The sequence below is a fragment of the Arachis hypogaea genome, chromosome 19 (assembly GCF_003086295.3).
Source record: "Arachis hypogaea cultivar Tifrunner chromosome 19, arahy.Tifrunner.gnm2.J5K5, whole genome shotgun sequence".
Classification (NCBI taxonomy): domain Eukaryota; kingdom Viridiplantae; phylum Streptophyta; class Magnoliopsida; order Fabales; family Fabaceae; genus Arachis; species Arachis hypogaea.
In genome coordinates this window covers 126,408,839-126,425,510 of record NC_092054.1, presented here as the reverse complement: position 1 = coordinate 126,425,510, position 16,672 = coordinate 126,408,839, and the positions used below count along the sequence as shown (strand labels likewise).

General features: G+C 39.0%; 1 non-coding gene across 1 annotated transcript; it reads right to left on the bottom strand.

The window, feature by feature from the left end:
• Nucleotides 1-9,137: 9,137 nt before the first annotated feature.
• On the bottom strand, nt 9,138-9,245 carry LOC112781661 (small nucleolar RNA R71). Its single transcript, XR_003192425.1, has one exon. It is a non-coding gene; the product is annotated as a small nucleolar RNA R71 (small nucleolar RNA).
• Between the last annotated feature and the right edge of the window lie 7,427 nt (nt 9,246-16,672).

The window sequence follows — 16,672 nt, the reverse complement described above, 5'->3', positions numbered from 1 at the left end:
ACATGCACTCTGTTCTGTGGACAAAAGCATATAGAACATTATCATAAGAGATCCCGTGTATTGTATTGTATCATGTTATATTCAAACTTATTCCTTTTTTATATATCATGGGTGCATATATAGTACATCAACGTGATAATATATGTTAGAAACAAAAGATTAAACTGAAAAAATGATGGTATATTATTGAGTTGTGTCTAAATTGTTTATTTAAGTTGTCTAGAATGATATAATATAAAGGATATTTATAGGTACTAAGAGAATCGTAATAATAAAGACGTAATCACCTATAATAAATATTCAGATATACTAAATAATACTAATTGATCCTAATTATATTCTAACATCCCCCTCAAACTCAAGTGACAACTTGAGTTTGAAACTTATTTAAAAATTAATACAACGAAATAAAAAAATGCATAAACTAATAGAACGGATGCAGACGGAACTGCTGGAAGAAAGCACAGACAAAACTGCCGCTGTCAGAATGAAGCGCAGATGGAACTGCTGCGGATGCAGACGGAACTGCCGAAAGAAAGCGCAGATGGAACTGCCGCTATCTGAAGGAACTAGGAAGCGCAGACGGAACTGACGCTTGTCGGAAGGAAGCGCATACGGAACTGCCCCTTGTCTGAAGGAAGCGCAGACGGAATTGTCACTATCTAAAGGAAGTGCACACGGAACTCCCAGAAAGAAACGCAGACGGAACTGCCACAAGGAAACACCGACGAAACACAGATGGAACTGCCACGGGAAAACACCGACGGAACTGCCACAAGAGAACACAAACGGAAGAACGCAGATGGAACTGCCATGAGAGAACGCAGACGAAACTGCCACGAGAGAACGCAGACAAGAGAACGCAGACGGAACTGCCGAAAGAGAGCGAAAACTATATGATTTCTTCATGAGAATAGGTAAGCAGCGGATGACAATGGTGTTTGATCATTCGACTCGAAAAAATACAAGACAGAGAAAATAAGCTAGTCTGTGAGGTGAAAAAACATCAAAGGGGTGACAAAAGGAAAAGAAGAATGGCATAGAAAAAAAATGCAAAAACTACGGTAATTTCACCGCAAGGAAAACAACTTATCCTCTTCAAGGAGGATACCATGGCTTTGATACCATGTTAGAAACAAAAGACTAAACTGAAAAAATGATGGTATATTATTGAGTTGTGTCTAAGTTGTCTATTCAAATTGTCTAAAATGATACAATATAAAGAGTATTTATAGGTACTAAGAGAATCGTAATAATAAAGACATAATCACCTATAATAAATATTCAGATATACTAAATAATACTAATTGATCCTAATTATATTATAACAATATTGGTGCACAAATTGTGAATCACACTTTTCACAACTCGTACCACTAACCAGCAAGTGCACTGGGTCGTCCAAGTAATACCTTACGTGAGTAAGGGTCGAATCCCATGGAGATTGTTGGTATGAAGCAAGCTATGGTCACCTTGTAAATCTCAGTCAGGCAGATATAAATGGATAATGGTGTTTTCGAATAATAATTAATAAGATAGGGATAGAGGTACTTATGTAAATCATTGGTAGGAATTTCAGATAAGCGAATGGAGATACTTTCGTTCCTCTGAACCTCTGCTTTCCTGATATCTTCATCCAATCAGTCTTACTCCTTTCGATGGCTGGCTTTATGCAAGGGCATCACCGTTGTCAGTGGCTACATCCCCTCCTCTCAGTGAATAATATGCTCACGCACCCTGTCACGGCACGGCTATTCATCTGTCGGTTCTCAATCATGCTGGAATAGGATTCACCCTCCTTTTGCGTCTGTCACTAACGCCCAGCACTCGCGAGTTTGAAGCTCGTCACAGTCATTCAATCATTGAATCCTACTCAGAATACCACAGACAAGGTTTAGACTTTCTGGATTCTCTTGAATGCCGCCATCATTCTAGCTTACGCCACGAAGATTCCGGTTAGGAGATCTAAGAGATATTCATTCTAGCTTATTTCATGTAGAACGGAAGTGTTTGTCAGGCACGTGTTCATAGGGAGATGGTGATGAGCGTCACACATAATCATCACCTTCATCACGTTCTTGGATGCGAATGGATATCTTAGAAGCGAAATAAGATGAATTGAATAGAAAACAGTAGTACTTGCATTAATCTTTGAGGAACAGCAGAGCTCCACACCTTAATCTATGGAGTGTAGAAACTCTACCGTTAAAAATACATAAGTGAAGGTCCAGGCATGGCCGAGATGGCCAGCCCCCTAAAACGTGATCAAAGGATCATAAGGTAATCCAAAGATGCCTAATACAATAGTAAGAGGTCCTATTTATAATAAACTAGCTACTAGGGTTTACATGAGTAAGTATTTGATGTATAAATCCACTTCCGGGGCCCACTTGGTGTGTGTTTGGGCTGAGCTTAAGTGTTGCACGTGCAGAGGCCATTTGTGGAGTTGAACGCCAGTTTTTGTGCCAGTTTGGGCGTTCAACTCTGGTTTTGGATCCTTTTCTGGCGCTGGACGCCAGATTTGGGTAGAAAGCTGGCGTTGAACGCCAGTTTACGTCGTCAATTCTTGGCCAAAGTATGGACTATTATATATTTCTGGAAAGCCCTGGATGTCTACTTTCCAACGCAATTGGAAGCGTGCCATTTTGAGTTCTGTAGCTCCAGAAAATCCACTTTGAGTGCAGGGAGGTCAGAATCCAACAGCATCAGCAGTCCTTTTTCAACCTCTGAATCTGATTTCTGCTCAAGTCCCTCAATTTCAGCCAGAAAATACCTGAAATCACAGAAAAACACACAAACTCATAGTAAAGTCCAGAAATGTGAATTTAACACAAAATCTATTAAAAACATCCCTAAAAGTAACTAGATCCTACTAAAAACATACTAAAAACAATGTCAAAAAGCGTAAAAATTATCCGCTCATCACAACACCAAACTTAAATTGTTGCTTGTCCCCAAGCAACTGAAAATCAAGATAGGATAAAAAGAATAGAATATACTATAAATTCCAAACTATCAATGAAACAGAGCTTCAATCATATGAGCGGGACTTATAGCTTTTTGCCTCTTGAATAGTTTTGGCATCTCACTTTATCCATTGAGGTTCAGAATGATTGGCATCTATAGGAACTTCAGATTTCGAATAGTGTTATTGACTCTCCTAGTTCAGTATGATGATTCTTGAACACAGCTTCTTTATGAGTCTTGGCCGTGGCCCTAAGCACTTTGTTTTCCAGTATTACCACCGGATACATAAATGCCACAGACACATAATTGTGTGAACCTTTTCAGATTGTGACTCAGCTTTGCTAAAATCCCCAATTAGAGGTGTCCAGGGTTCTTAAGCACACTCTTTTTTTGCTTTGGACCTTGACTTTAACCGCTCAGTCTCAAGTTTTCACTTGACACCTACACGCCACAAGCACATGGTTAGGGACAACTTGGTTTAGCTGCTTAGACCAGGATTTTATTCCTTTAGGCCCTCCTATCCACTGATGCTCAAAGCCTTGGGATCCTTTTTATTTGCCCTTGCCTTTTGGTTTTAAGGGTTATTGGCTTTTTCTGCTTGCTTTTTCTTTTTCTTTCTATTTTTTTCTATTTTTTTCGCCCCCTTTTTCTGCAAGCTTTGTTCTTTGCTGCTTTTTCTTGCTTCAAGAATCATTTTTATAATTTTTCAGATTATCAAATAACATGTCTCCTAGTCATCATTCTTTCAAGAGCCAACATATTTAACATTCTTAAACAACAACTTCAAAAGGCATATGCACTGTTCAATCATACATTCAGAAAACAAGAAGCATTGTCACCACATCAATATAATTAAACTAAGTTCAAGGATAAATTCGAAACTCATGTACTTCTTGTTCTTTTAAATTAAAACAGTTTTTATTTAAGAGAGGTGATGGATTCATAGGACATTCATATCTTTAAGACATAGTTACTAACTACTAATGATCATGTAATGAAGACACAAACATATATAAGCACATAACATATAAAAACGAAAAACAGAAGAAATAAGAGCAAGGAATGAATCCACCTTAGTGATGATGGCGTTTCAATGATGTTCTTGAGCTCTTCTATGTCATTTCCTTGCCTTTGTGGCTTGATTCCTAGTGATTTTTGGTATTTCTATCCTCAGTTGCTTCCCATAATTATGTGGAGGGAAGTGCATCTCCTGAGGTATCTCAGGGATCTCTTGATTTGCGGCCACATGTTCTACCACTGAGCTATAGATCCTTTACATAATTGTTTTACCACACCAAACTTAGAATGTTGCTTGCCCTCGAGCAAAAGAAGAAGGAATAGATGAAGAAGAAGATGTGGAAATAAAAACTAGGATTATGAGGAGGTAAAGTGGGGATCCTGTGGGGTCCACAGATCTTGAGATGATCCTGTGGTGTCCACAGATCCTGAGGTGTCAAGGATTTATATCCCTGCACCCATTAGGTATGTAAAATGCCTTTGCACACAACTCTGGGCGTTCAGCGCCAGGTTGGTGGCCATTTTGGGCGTTCAACGCCCATTTGTTTGCCATTTCTGGCGTTGAACGCCAGAACCATATCTGTTCTGGCGTTCAGCGCCCAAAAGATGCCTATTTTGGGCGTTCAGCACCAGAACCATGCTCTGTTCTGGCGCTGAACGCCAGACAGATGCTCCTCTAGGGTGTGATTTTTCTTCTGTTGTTTTTGATTCTGTTTTCAATTTTTATATTTATTTTGTGACTCCACATGATCATGAACCTAAGAAAACATGAAAAACAAGAATGATAGGGTTAGATAAATAAACATTGGGTTGCCTCCTGATGAGCGGATAATTTATACGCTTTTTGGCATTGTTTTTAGTATGTGTTTAGTAGGATCTAGTTACTTTTAGGGATGTTTTAATTAGTTTTTATGTTAAATTCACATTTCTGGACTTTACTATGAGTTTGTGTGTTTTTCTGTGATTTCAGGTATTTTCTGGCTGAAATTGAGGGACTTGAGCAAAAATCTGATTCAGAGGTTGAAAAAGGACTGCTGATGCTGTTGGATTCTGACCTCCTTGCACTCAAAGTGGATTTTCTGGAGCTACAGAACTCAAAATGGTGCGCTTCCAATTGCGTTGGAAAGTAGACATCCAGGGCTTTCCCGAAATATATAATAGTCCATACTTTGGCCAAGAATTGACGACGTAAACTGGCGTTCAACGCCAGCCTTCTGCCCAAATCTGGCGTCCAGCGCCAGAAAAGGATCCAAAACCAGAGTTGAACGCCCAAACTGGCACAGAAACTGGCGTTCAACTCCACAAATGGCCTCTGCACGTGCAACGCTCAGGCTCAGCCCAAACATACACCAAGTGGGCCCAGAAAGTGGATTTATGCATCAATTACTTACTCATGTAAACCCTAGTGACTAGTTTATTATAAATAGGACCTCTTACTATTGTATTAGGCATCTTTGGTCTCAGTTTTATTCTATTATTCATCTTAGGAGACTATTGATCTCGTTTAGGGGGCTGGCCATCTCGGCCATGCCTGGACCTTTCACTTATGTATTTTCAACAGTAGAGTTTCTACACTCCATAGATTAAGGTGTGGAGCTCTGCTGTTCCTCAAAGATTAATGCAAAGTACTACTGTTTTCTATTCAATTCTTCTTACTTCTCTTCTAAGATATCCATTCGCACCCAAGAACGTGATGAAGGTGATGATTATGTGTGACGCTCATCATCCTTCTCCCTTATGAACGCGTGCCTGACAAACACTTCTGTTCTACATGAATTAAGCAAGAATGAGTATCTCTTAGATCTCCTAACCAGAATCTTCGTGGCGTAAGCTAGAATGATGGCGGCATTCAAGAGAATCCGGAAAGTCTAAACCTTGTCCGTGGTATTCCGAGTAGGATTCAATGATTGAATGACTGTGACGAGCTCCTAACTCGCGATTGCAGGGCGTTAGTGACAGACGCAAAATGATAGTAAATCCTATTCCAGCATGATCGAGAACCGACAGATGAATAGCCGTGCCGTGACAGGGTGCGTGAGCATATTATTCACTGAGAGGATAAGATGAAGCCATTGACAAGGGTGATGCCTCCAGACGATTAGCCGTGCCGTGACAGGGCATTGGATCATTTTCCCGAGAGATGACTGAAAGTAGCCATTGACAGTGGTGATGTATCACATAAAGCCAGCCATGGAAAGGAGTAAGACTGATTGGATGAAGATAGCAGGAAGGCAGAGGTCCAGAGGAACGACAAGCATCTCCATTCGCTTATCTGAAATTCCTGCCAATGAATCTACATAAGTATCTCTATCCCTTTTATTGTTTATTTGAATCTAATAAAATATCATGTTTAAATCCGCCTGACTGAGATTTGCAAGGTGACCATAGCTTGCTTCATACCAACAATCTCCGTGGGATTCGACCCTTACTCACGTAAGGTATTACTTGGACGACCCAGTGCACTTGCTGGTTAGTTGTATCGAAGTTGTGACAATTATGAATTAAGATCAGAGCACCAAGCTCTGGAGCCATTACCAGGATTTGTTCGAGCCTGGAGATCACAATTTCGTGCACCAAGTTTTTGGCGCCGTTGCCGGGGATTGTTCGTGTATGGACAACTGACGGTTCATCTTGTTGCTCAGATTAGGTAATTTTCTTTTTATTTTATTTTCAAAAATTTTTCAAAAATATTTTCAAAAAAAAAAATTTCTCTGGTTTTCGAAAAAAAAAAAAATTTATAAAAATGTTTTCAAAAATAAATTATTCTATGGCTTCAAAAATTTTTAAGAATGAATTCTAGTGTTTCATGAAATATGTTGAATCATATCTGGCTGTAAAGCCATACCCAAACTACTTTGGGATTGGTATTCAACTAATCACTCCAGCCCATGTAATTATATGTTGTAGCCTGGCTGGCTGTAAAGCCATGTCTAATTTTTGGACTGGGGTTTCAACTTACCATCACAAATGAAGAGATTCTCACACACTTAGTTGTTCTATACTTGAAAAGTATCCATACCTGCTGAAGCTTGGCTGGCCATTGGCCATGTCTAGTGTTTTGGACCGGAGCTTTCATTGAAAGCTTGGCTGGCTAGTGAGCCATGTCTAATTCCTGGACTGAAGCTTTAGACTAAGAATGCAAGATTCCTGGAATTCATATTAAAAATTTTGGAATCCTTATTTTTTCTTTTAAATTTTCGAAAAATATAAATAAAAATCCAAAAAAATTAGAAAATCATAAAAATCAAAAATATTTTGTGTTTCTTATTTGAGTCTTGAGTCATATCATAAGTTTGGTGTCACTTGCATATGCATCTTGCATTTCTTTCGAAAATATCATGCATTCATAGTGTTCTTCATGATCTTCAAGTTGTTCTTGGTAAGTCTTCTTGTTTGATCTTGATGATTTTTTGTTTTGTTTCTTTTCATGTTTATCATATGCATTCTTGAATTCTTAGTGTCTAAGCATTAAAGAATTCTAAGTTTGGTGTCTTGTATGTTTTCTTTGCATTAAAAATTTTTCAAAAATATGTTCTTGATGTTCATCATGACATTCAAAGTGTTCTTGGTGTTCATCTTGACATTCATAGCATTCTTGCATGCATCACATGTTTTGATCTAAAAATTTCATGCATTGCATTTTTTTTGTTTTTCTCTCTCAGCATAAAAATTCAAAAATCAAAAAAATATCTTTCCATGTTCCTCTCATCAAAATTCGAAAATTTGAATTGACTTTTTCAAAAATTTTTAAAAATCAAGTTGTTGCCAATGAGTCAAATCAAATTTTCAATTTGAAAATCTTATCTTTTTCAAAATCTTTTTCAAAAATCAAATCTTTTTCAAAATTATTAGTTATTTTCGAAAATTTCAAAAATAGTTTTCAAAAATCTTTTTCTTATTTTTATACCAAATTTTCGAAAATAACATAATCAATTAATGTTTTGATTCAAAAATTTGAAGTTTGTTACTTGCTTGTTAAGAAAGATTCAAACTTTGAGTTCTAGAATCATATCTTGTGATTTCTTATGAATCAAGTCATTAATTGAGATTTTAAAAATCAAATCTTTTTCAAAAACTAATTTCTATCATATCTTTTCAAAAATATCTTCTTATCTTATCTTTTTCAAAAATATCTTTTCAAAATATCTTTTCTAACTTCCTAACTTCTTATCTTTTCAAAATTTGTTTCAACTAACTAACTAACTTTTTGTTTGTTTCTTAACTTTTTCAAAACCACCTAACTAACTCTCTCTCAATTTTCGAAAATATCTTCCATCTTTTTTCAAAAATTTCTTTTTAATTAACTAATTATTTTTATTTTTTATTTTTGAATTCAAAAATTTTCGAAAAATACTAACTAATTTTCAAAAACCAATTTTCAAAAATCACTAACTCTTTTTCAAAATAATTTTCGAAAATTATTCCTCCCCCATCTCATTCTATTTATTCATTCATGTCCTAACATCTCATCTCACATTCCAATCCTCACAGTTGTGTTTCTTCCTTTACATCACATCCTTTATCTCCCCCTCTTCTTCTACTTACAAAGGGATCCCTATACTGTGGTATAAAGGATCTCTATTATTATTATCATTTTTCTGGCCATTCTTCCTTGTCATATAAGCAGGAGCAAGGATAAGAACATTCTTGTGGAAGCAGATCCAGAACCTGAAAGAACTCTGAAGAGAAAATTAAGAGAAGCTAAAATACAACAATCCAGAGATAACCTTTCAGAAATTTTCGAACAGGCAGAGGAGATGGCAGGCGAAAATAATAATAATGAAAGGAGGATGCTTGGTGACTTTACTGCACCTAATTCCAATTTACATGGAAGAAGCATCTCCATTCCTGCCATTGGAGCAAACAACTTTGAGCTGAAACCTCAGTTAGTTTCTCTGATGCAGCAGAACTGCAAGTTTCATGGACTTCCATCTGAAGATCCTTTTCAGTTCTTAACTGAATTCTTGCAGATATGTGATACTGTTAAGACTAATGGCGTAAATTCTGAAGTCTACAGGCTCATGCTTTTCCCTTTTGCTGTAAGAGACAGAGCTAGATTATGGTTGGATTCTCAACCTAAAGACAGCCTGAACTCTTGGGATAAGCTGGTCACGGCTTTCTTAGCCAAGTACTTTCCTCCTCAAAAGCTGAGCAAGCTTAGAGCTGATGTTCAAACCTTCAGACAGAAAGAAGGTGAATCTCTCTATGAAGCTTGGGAAAGATACAAACAGTTGACCAAAAAGTGTCCTTCTGACATGCTTTCAGAATGGACCATCCTGGATATATTCTATGATGGTCTATCTGAGCTATCAAAGATGTCACTGGACACTTCTGCAGGTGGATCCATTCACCTAAAGAAAATGCCTGCAGAAGCTCAAGAACTCATTGACATGGTTACTAATAACCAGTTCATGTACACTTCTGAAAGGAATCCTGTGAATAATGGGACGCCTATGAAGAAGGGAGTTCTTGAAGTTGATACTCTGAATGCCATATTGGCTCAGAATAAAATATTGACTCAGCAAGTCATTATGATCTCTCAGAGTCTGCATGGAATGCAAGCTGCATCCAACAGTACTTAAGAGGCATCTTCTGAAGAAGAAGCCTATGATCCTGAGAACCCTGCAATAGCAGAGGTAAATTACTTAGGTGAACCTTATGGAAACACCTATAACTCAACATGGAGAAATCATCCAAATTTCTCATGGAAGGATCAAAAGCCTCAACAAGGCTTTAATAATGGTGGAAGAAACAGGTTTAGCAATAGCAAACCTTTTCCATCATCAACTCAGCAACAGACAGAGAACTCTGGACAAAACGCTTCTAATTTAGCAAATCTAGTCTCTGATCTATCTAAGGCCACTGTAAGTTTCATGAATGAAACAAGGTCTTCCATTAGAAATTTGGAAGCACAAGTAGGCCAGCTGAGTAAAAGGATCACTGAAATCCCTCCTAGTACTCTCCCAAGCAATACAGAAGAGAACCCAAAAGGAGAGTGCAAGGCCATTGACATAAGTGCCATGGCCGAACCTGTGAGGAAAGGAGAGGACGTGAATCCCAAGGAGGAAGACCTCCTGGGACGTCCAGTGATCAATAAGGAGCTTCCCTCTGGGGAATCAAAGGACTCTGAGGCTCATCTAGAGACTATAGAGATCCCATTGAACCTCCTTATGCCCTTCATGAGCTCTGATGAGTATTCCTCTTCTGAAGAGAATGAGGATGTCACTGAAGAGCAAACTGCCAAGTTTCTTGGTGCAATCATGAAGCTGAATGGCAAATTATTTGGCATTGATACATGGGAAGTTGAACCTCCCTTGTTCATCAATGAACTAAGTGATCTGGATCAACTGACATTGCCTCAGAAGAGACAGGATCCTGGAAAGTTCATAATACCCTGTACCATAGGCACCATGATCTTTAAGGCTCTGTGTGACCTTGGTTCAGGAATAAACCTCATGCCCCTCTCTGTAATAGAGAAACTGGGAATCTATGGGGTGCAAGCTGCTAAAATCTCACTAGAGATGGCAGACAGCTCAAGAAAACAGGCTTATGGACAAGTAGAAGATGTATTCGTAAAGGTTGAGGGCCTTTACATACCTACTGATTTCATAGTCCTGGATACTGGAAAGGAAGAGGATGAATCCATCATCCTAGGAAGACCTTTCCTGGCCACAGCAAGAGCTGTGATTGATGTTGACAGAGGTGAAATAGTCCTTCAATGGAATGAGAACTCCCTTGTATTCAAAACTCAAGGATCTCCCTCTGCAACCATGAGGAGGAAGCAGGAAAAGCTTCTCTCCAAGCAGAGTCAACCAGAGCCCCCACAGTCAAACTCTAAGTTTGGTGTTGGAGAGTCTCAACAAAGCTCTGCACATCTGTGAGGCTCCATGAGAGCCCACTGTCAAGCTATTGACATTAAAGAAGCGCTTGTTGGGAGGCAACCCAATGTTTATCTAATTCTTATTTTTCATGTTTTCTTAGGTTCATGATCATGTGGAGTCACAAAATAACTAGAAAAATCGAAAACGGAATCAAAAACAGTAGAAGAAAAATCACACCCTGGAGGAGCATCTGTCTGGCGTTCAGCGCCAGAATAGAGCATGGTTCTGGCGCTGAACGCCCAAAATGGGCAGCTTCTGGGCGCTGAACGCCATAACAGGCATGGTTCTGGCGTTCAACGCCAAAAATGGCACACAGATGGGCGTTGAACGCCCAAAATGGCCACCAACCTGGCGCTGAACGCCCAAAGTTGGATACAAAGGCATTTTTACATGCCTAATGGGTGCAGGGATGTAAATCCTTGAACACCTCAGGATCTGTGGACCCCACAGGATCCACTCAGGATCTGTGGACCCCACAGGATCCCCACCTACCTCCACTCACTTCTTCTCACCGCTCTCTTTCACACAACCCCATAAACACTCTTCCCTAAAAAGCCCTTCACCAATCACCTCAATCTCTCTTCCCCATTAAACCTTCACCACTCACATCCACCCACTCTTCCCAATAAACCCACCTCATAAACTCCACCTACCTTCAAAATTCAAAACCAATTTCCCACCCAAACCCACCCATATGGCCGAAACCTTCCCCCCTCCCTTCCCTATATAAAGACCTCCTTTCTTCATCAAATTCACACAACATAACCCCTCTATACCCTTCTTGGCCGAAACCTCATCTCCCTCTCCCTCTCCATATTTCTTCTTCTTCATCATCTATTCTTTTGTTTATTGCTCGAGGGTGAGCAATATTCTAAGTTTGGTGTGGTAAAAGTATAGCTTTTTTGTTTTTCCATTACCATTGATGGCATCTAAGACCGGAAAATCCTCTAGAAGAGGGAAAGGGAAGACAAAAGCTTCCACATCCGAGTCATGGGAGATGGAAAGGTTCATCTCCAAAGCCCATCAAGACCACTTCTATGATGTTGTGGCCAAGAAGAAGGTGATCCCTGAGGTCCCTTTTAAACTCAAAAGAAATGAGTATCCGGAGATCCGACATGAAATTCAAAGAAGAGGTTGGGAAGTTCTAACAAATCCCATCCAACAAGTCGGCATCCTAATGGTTCAAGAGTTCTATGCCAATGCATGGATCACCAAGAACCATGATCAAAGTAAGAACCCGGATCCAAAGAACTATGTTACAATGGTTCGAGGGAAATACTTAGATTTTAGTCCGGAAAATGTGAGGTTGGCGTTCAACTTGCCATACATGGAAGAGAACGCACGCCCCTACACAAGGAGAGTCAACTTTGATCAAAGGTTGGACCAAGTCCTTATGGACATATGTGTAGAAGGAGCTTAATGGAAGATTGACTCCAAAGGCAAGCCGGTTCAACTAAGAAGATTGGACCTCAAGCCTATAGCTAGAGGATGGTTGGAGTTTATTCAATGCTCAATCATTCCCACTAGCAACCGGTCTGAAGTTACTATAGACCGGGCCATCATGATCCATAGCATCATGATTGGAGAAGAGGTGGAAGTTCATGAGATTATACCTCAAGAACTCTACAAGGTGGCTGACAAGTCCTCCACCACGGCAAGGTTAGCCTTTCCTCACCTCATTTGCCACCTATGCAATTCAGCTGGAATTGACATAGAGGGAGATATCCTCATTAAAGAGGACAAGCCCATCACTAAGAAAAAGATGGAGCAAGCAAGAGAGCCCAGTCATGGAGCTCAAGAGGTGCAAGAAGCTCATCACCATGAGATTCCGGAAATGCCTCAAATGCACTTTCCTCCACAAAACTATTGGGAGCACATCAACACCTCCCTAGAAGAATTGAGTTCCAATATGGGACAACTAAGGGTGGAACATCAAGAGCACTCCATCATGCTGCATGAAATAAGAGAAGATCAAAAAGCAATGAGGGAGGAGCAACAAAGACAAGGAAGAGACATAGAAGAGCTCAAGGACATCATTGGTTCCTCAAGAAGGAAACGCCACCATCACTAAGGTGGATTCATTCCTTGTTCTTGCTTTCTCTGTTTTTCTTTTTCTGTATTATGTGCTTATCTATGTTTGTGCCTCCATTACATGATCATTAGTAGTTAGTAACTTTGTCTTAAAGATATGAATGTCCTATGAATCCATCACCTCTCTTAAATGAAAAATGTTTTAATTCAAAAGAACAAGAAGTACATGAGTTTCGAATTTATCCTTGAACTTAGTTTAATTATATTGATGTGGTGACAATGCTTCTTGTTTTCTGAATGTATGCTTGAACAGTGCATATGTCTTTTGAAGTTGTTGTTTAAGAATGTTAAATATGTTGGCTCTTGAAAGAATGATGACTAGGAGACATGTTATTCGATAATCTAAAAAATCAAAAAAATGATTCTTGAAGCAAGAAAAAGCAGCAAAAAAAAAAAAAAACAAAGCTTGCAGAAAAAAAAAAGAAAGAGAAAAAAATAGGCGAAAAAAAAAATTAGAAAGAAAAAGAAAAAGCAAGCAGAAAAAGCCAATAACCCTTAAAACCAAAAGGCAAGGGCAAATAAAAAGGATCCCAAGGCTTTGAGCATCAGTGGATAGGAGGGCCTAAAGGAATAAAATCCTGGTCTAAGCGGCTAAACCAAGCTGTCCCTAACCATGTGCTTGTGGCGTGTAGGTGTCAAGTGAAAACTTGAGACTGAGCGGTTAAAGTCAAGGTCCAAAGCAAAAACAAAGAGTGTGCTTAAGAACCCTGGACACCTCTAATTGGGGACTCTAGCAAAGCTGAGTCACAATCTGAAAAGGTTCACCCAATTATGTGTCTGTGGCATTTATGTATCTGGTGGTAACACTGGAAAACAAAGTGCTTAGGGCCACGGCCAAGACTCATAAAGAAGCTGTGTTCAAGAATCATCATACTGAACTAGGAGAATCAATAATTCTATCTGAACTCTGAGTTCCTATAGATGCCAATCATTCTGAACCTCAATGGATAAAGTGAGATGCCAAAACTATTCAAGAGGCAAAAAGCTATAAGTCCCGCTCATATGATTGAAGCTCTGCTTCATTGATAGTTTGGAATTTATAGTATATTCTCTTCTTTTTATCCTATTTGATTTTCAGTTGCTGGGGGACAAGCAACAATTTAAGTTTGGTGTTGTGATGAGCGGATAATTTATACGCTTTTTGGCATTGTTTTTAGTATGTGTTTAGTAGGATCTAGTTACTTTTAGGGATGTTTTCATTAGTTTTTATGTTAAATTCATATTTCTGGACTTTACTATGAGTTTGTGTGTTTTTCTGTGATTTCAGGTATTTTCTGGCTGAAATTGAGGGACTTGAGCAAAAATCTGATTCAGAGGTTGAAAAAGGACTGCTGATGCTGTTGGATTCTGACCTCCCTGCACTCAAAGTGGATTTTCTGGAGCTACAGAACTCGAAATGGCGCGCTTCCAATTGCGTTGGAAAGTAGACATCCAGGGCTTTCCCGAAATATATAATAGTCCATACTTTGGCCAATAATTGACGACGTAAACTGGCGTTCAACGCCAGCCTTCTGCCCAAATCTGGCGTCCAGCGCCAGAAAAGGATCCAAAACCAGAGTTGAACGCCCAAACTGGCACAGAAACTGGCGTTCAACTCCACAAATGGCCTCTGCACGTGCAACACTCAGGCTCAGCCCAAACATACACCAAGTGGGCCCAGGAAGTGGATTTATGCATCAATTACTTACTCATGTAAACCCTAGTGACTAGTTTATTATAAATAGGACCTCTTACTATTGTATTAGGCATCTTTGGTCTCAGTTTTATTCTATTATTCATCTTAGGAGACTATTGATCTCGTTTAGGGGGCTGGCCATCTCGGCCATGCCTGGACCTTTCACTTATGTATTTTCAACAGTAGAGTTTCTACACTCCATAGATTAAGGTGTGGAGCTCTGCTGTTCCTCAAAGATTAATGCAAAGTACTACTGTTTTCTATTCAATTCTTCTTACTTCTCTTCTAAGATATCCATTCGCACCCAAGAACGTGATGAAGGTGATGATTATGTGTGACGCTCATCATCCTTCTCCCTTATGAACGCGTGCCTGACAAACACTTCTGTTCTACATGAATTAAGCAAGAATGAGTATCTCTTAGATCTCCTAACCAGAATCTTCGTGGCGTAAGCTAGAATGATGGCGGCATTCAAGAGAATCCGGAAAGTCTAAACCTTGTCCGTGGTATTCCGAGTAGGATTCAATGATTGAATGACTGTGACGAGCTCCTAACTCGCGATTGCAGGGCGTTAGTGACAGACGCAAAATGATAGTAAATCCTATTCCAGCATGATCGAGAACCGACAGATGAATAGCCGTGCCGTGACAGGGTGCGTGAGCATATTATTCACTGAGAGGATAAGATGAAGCCATTGACAAGGGTGATGCCTCCAGACGATTAGCCGTGCCGTGACAGGGCATTGGATCATTTTCCCGAGAGATGACTGAAAGTAGCCATTGACAGTGGTGTATCACATAAAGCCAGCCATGGAAAGGAGTAAGACTGATTGGATGAAGATAGCAGGAAAGCAGAGGTCCAGAGGAACGACAAGCATCTCCATTCGCTTATCTGAAATTCCTGCCAATGAATCTACATAAGTATCTCTATCCCTTTTATTGTTTATTTGAATCTAATAAAATATCATGTTTAAATCCGCCTGACTGAGATTTGCAAGGTGACCATAGCTTGCTTCATACCAACAATCTCCGTGGGATTCGACCCTTACTCACGTAAGGTATTACTTGGACGACCCAGTGCACTTGCTGGTTAGTTGTATCGAAGTTGTGACAATTATGAATTAAGATCAGAGCACCAAGCTCTGGAGCCATTACCAGGATTTGTTCGAGCCTGGAGATCACAATTTCGTGCACCAAGTTTTGGCGCCGTTGCCGGGATTGTTCGTGTATGGACAACTGACGGTTCATCTTGTTGCTCAGATTAGGTAATTTTATTTTTATTTTATTTTCAAAAATTTTTCAAAAATATTTTCAAAAAAAAAATTTCTCTGGTTTTCGAAAAAAAAAAATTTATAAAAATGTTTTCAAAAATAAATTATTCTATGGCTTCAAAAATTTTTAAGAATGAATTCTAGTGTTTCATGAAATATGTTGAATCATATCTGGCTGTAAAGCCATACCCAAACTACTTTGGGATTGGTATTCAACTAATCACTCCAGCCCATGTAATTATATATTGTAGCCTGGCTGGCTGTAAAGCCATGTCTAATTTTTGGACTGGGGTTTCAACTTACCATCACAAATGAAGAGATTCTCACACACTTAGTTGTTCTATACTTGAAAAGTATCCATACCTGCTGAAGCTTGGCTGGCCATTGGCCATGTCTAGTGTTTTGGACCGGAGCTTTCATTGAAAGCTTGGCTGGCTAGTGAGCCATGTCTAATTCCTGGACTGAAGCTTTAGACTAAGAATGCAAGATTCCTGGAATTCATATTAAAAATTTTGGAATCCTTATTTTTTCTTTTAAATTTTCGAAAAATATAAATAAAAATCCAAAAAAATTAGAAAATCATAAAAATCAAAAATATTTTGTGTTTCTTATTTGAGTCTTGAGTCATATCATAAGTTTGGTGTCACTTGCATATGCATCTTGCATTTCTTTCGAAAATATCATGCATTCATAGTGTTCTTCATGATCTTCAAGTTGTTCTTGGTAAGTCTTCTTGTTTGATCTTGATGATTTTTTGTTTTGTTTCTTTTC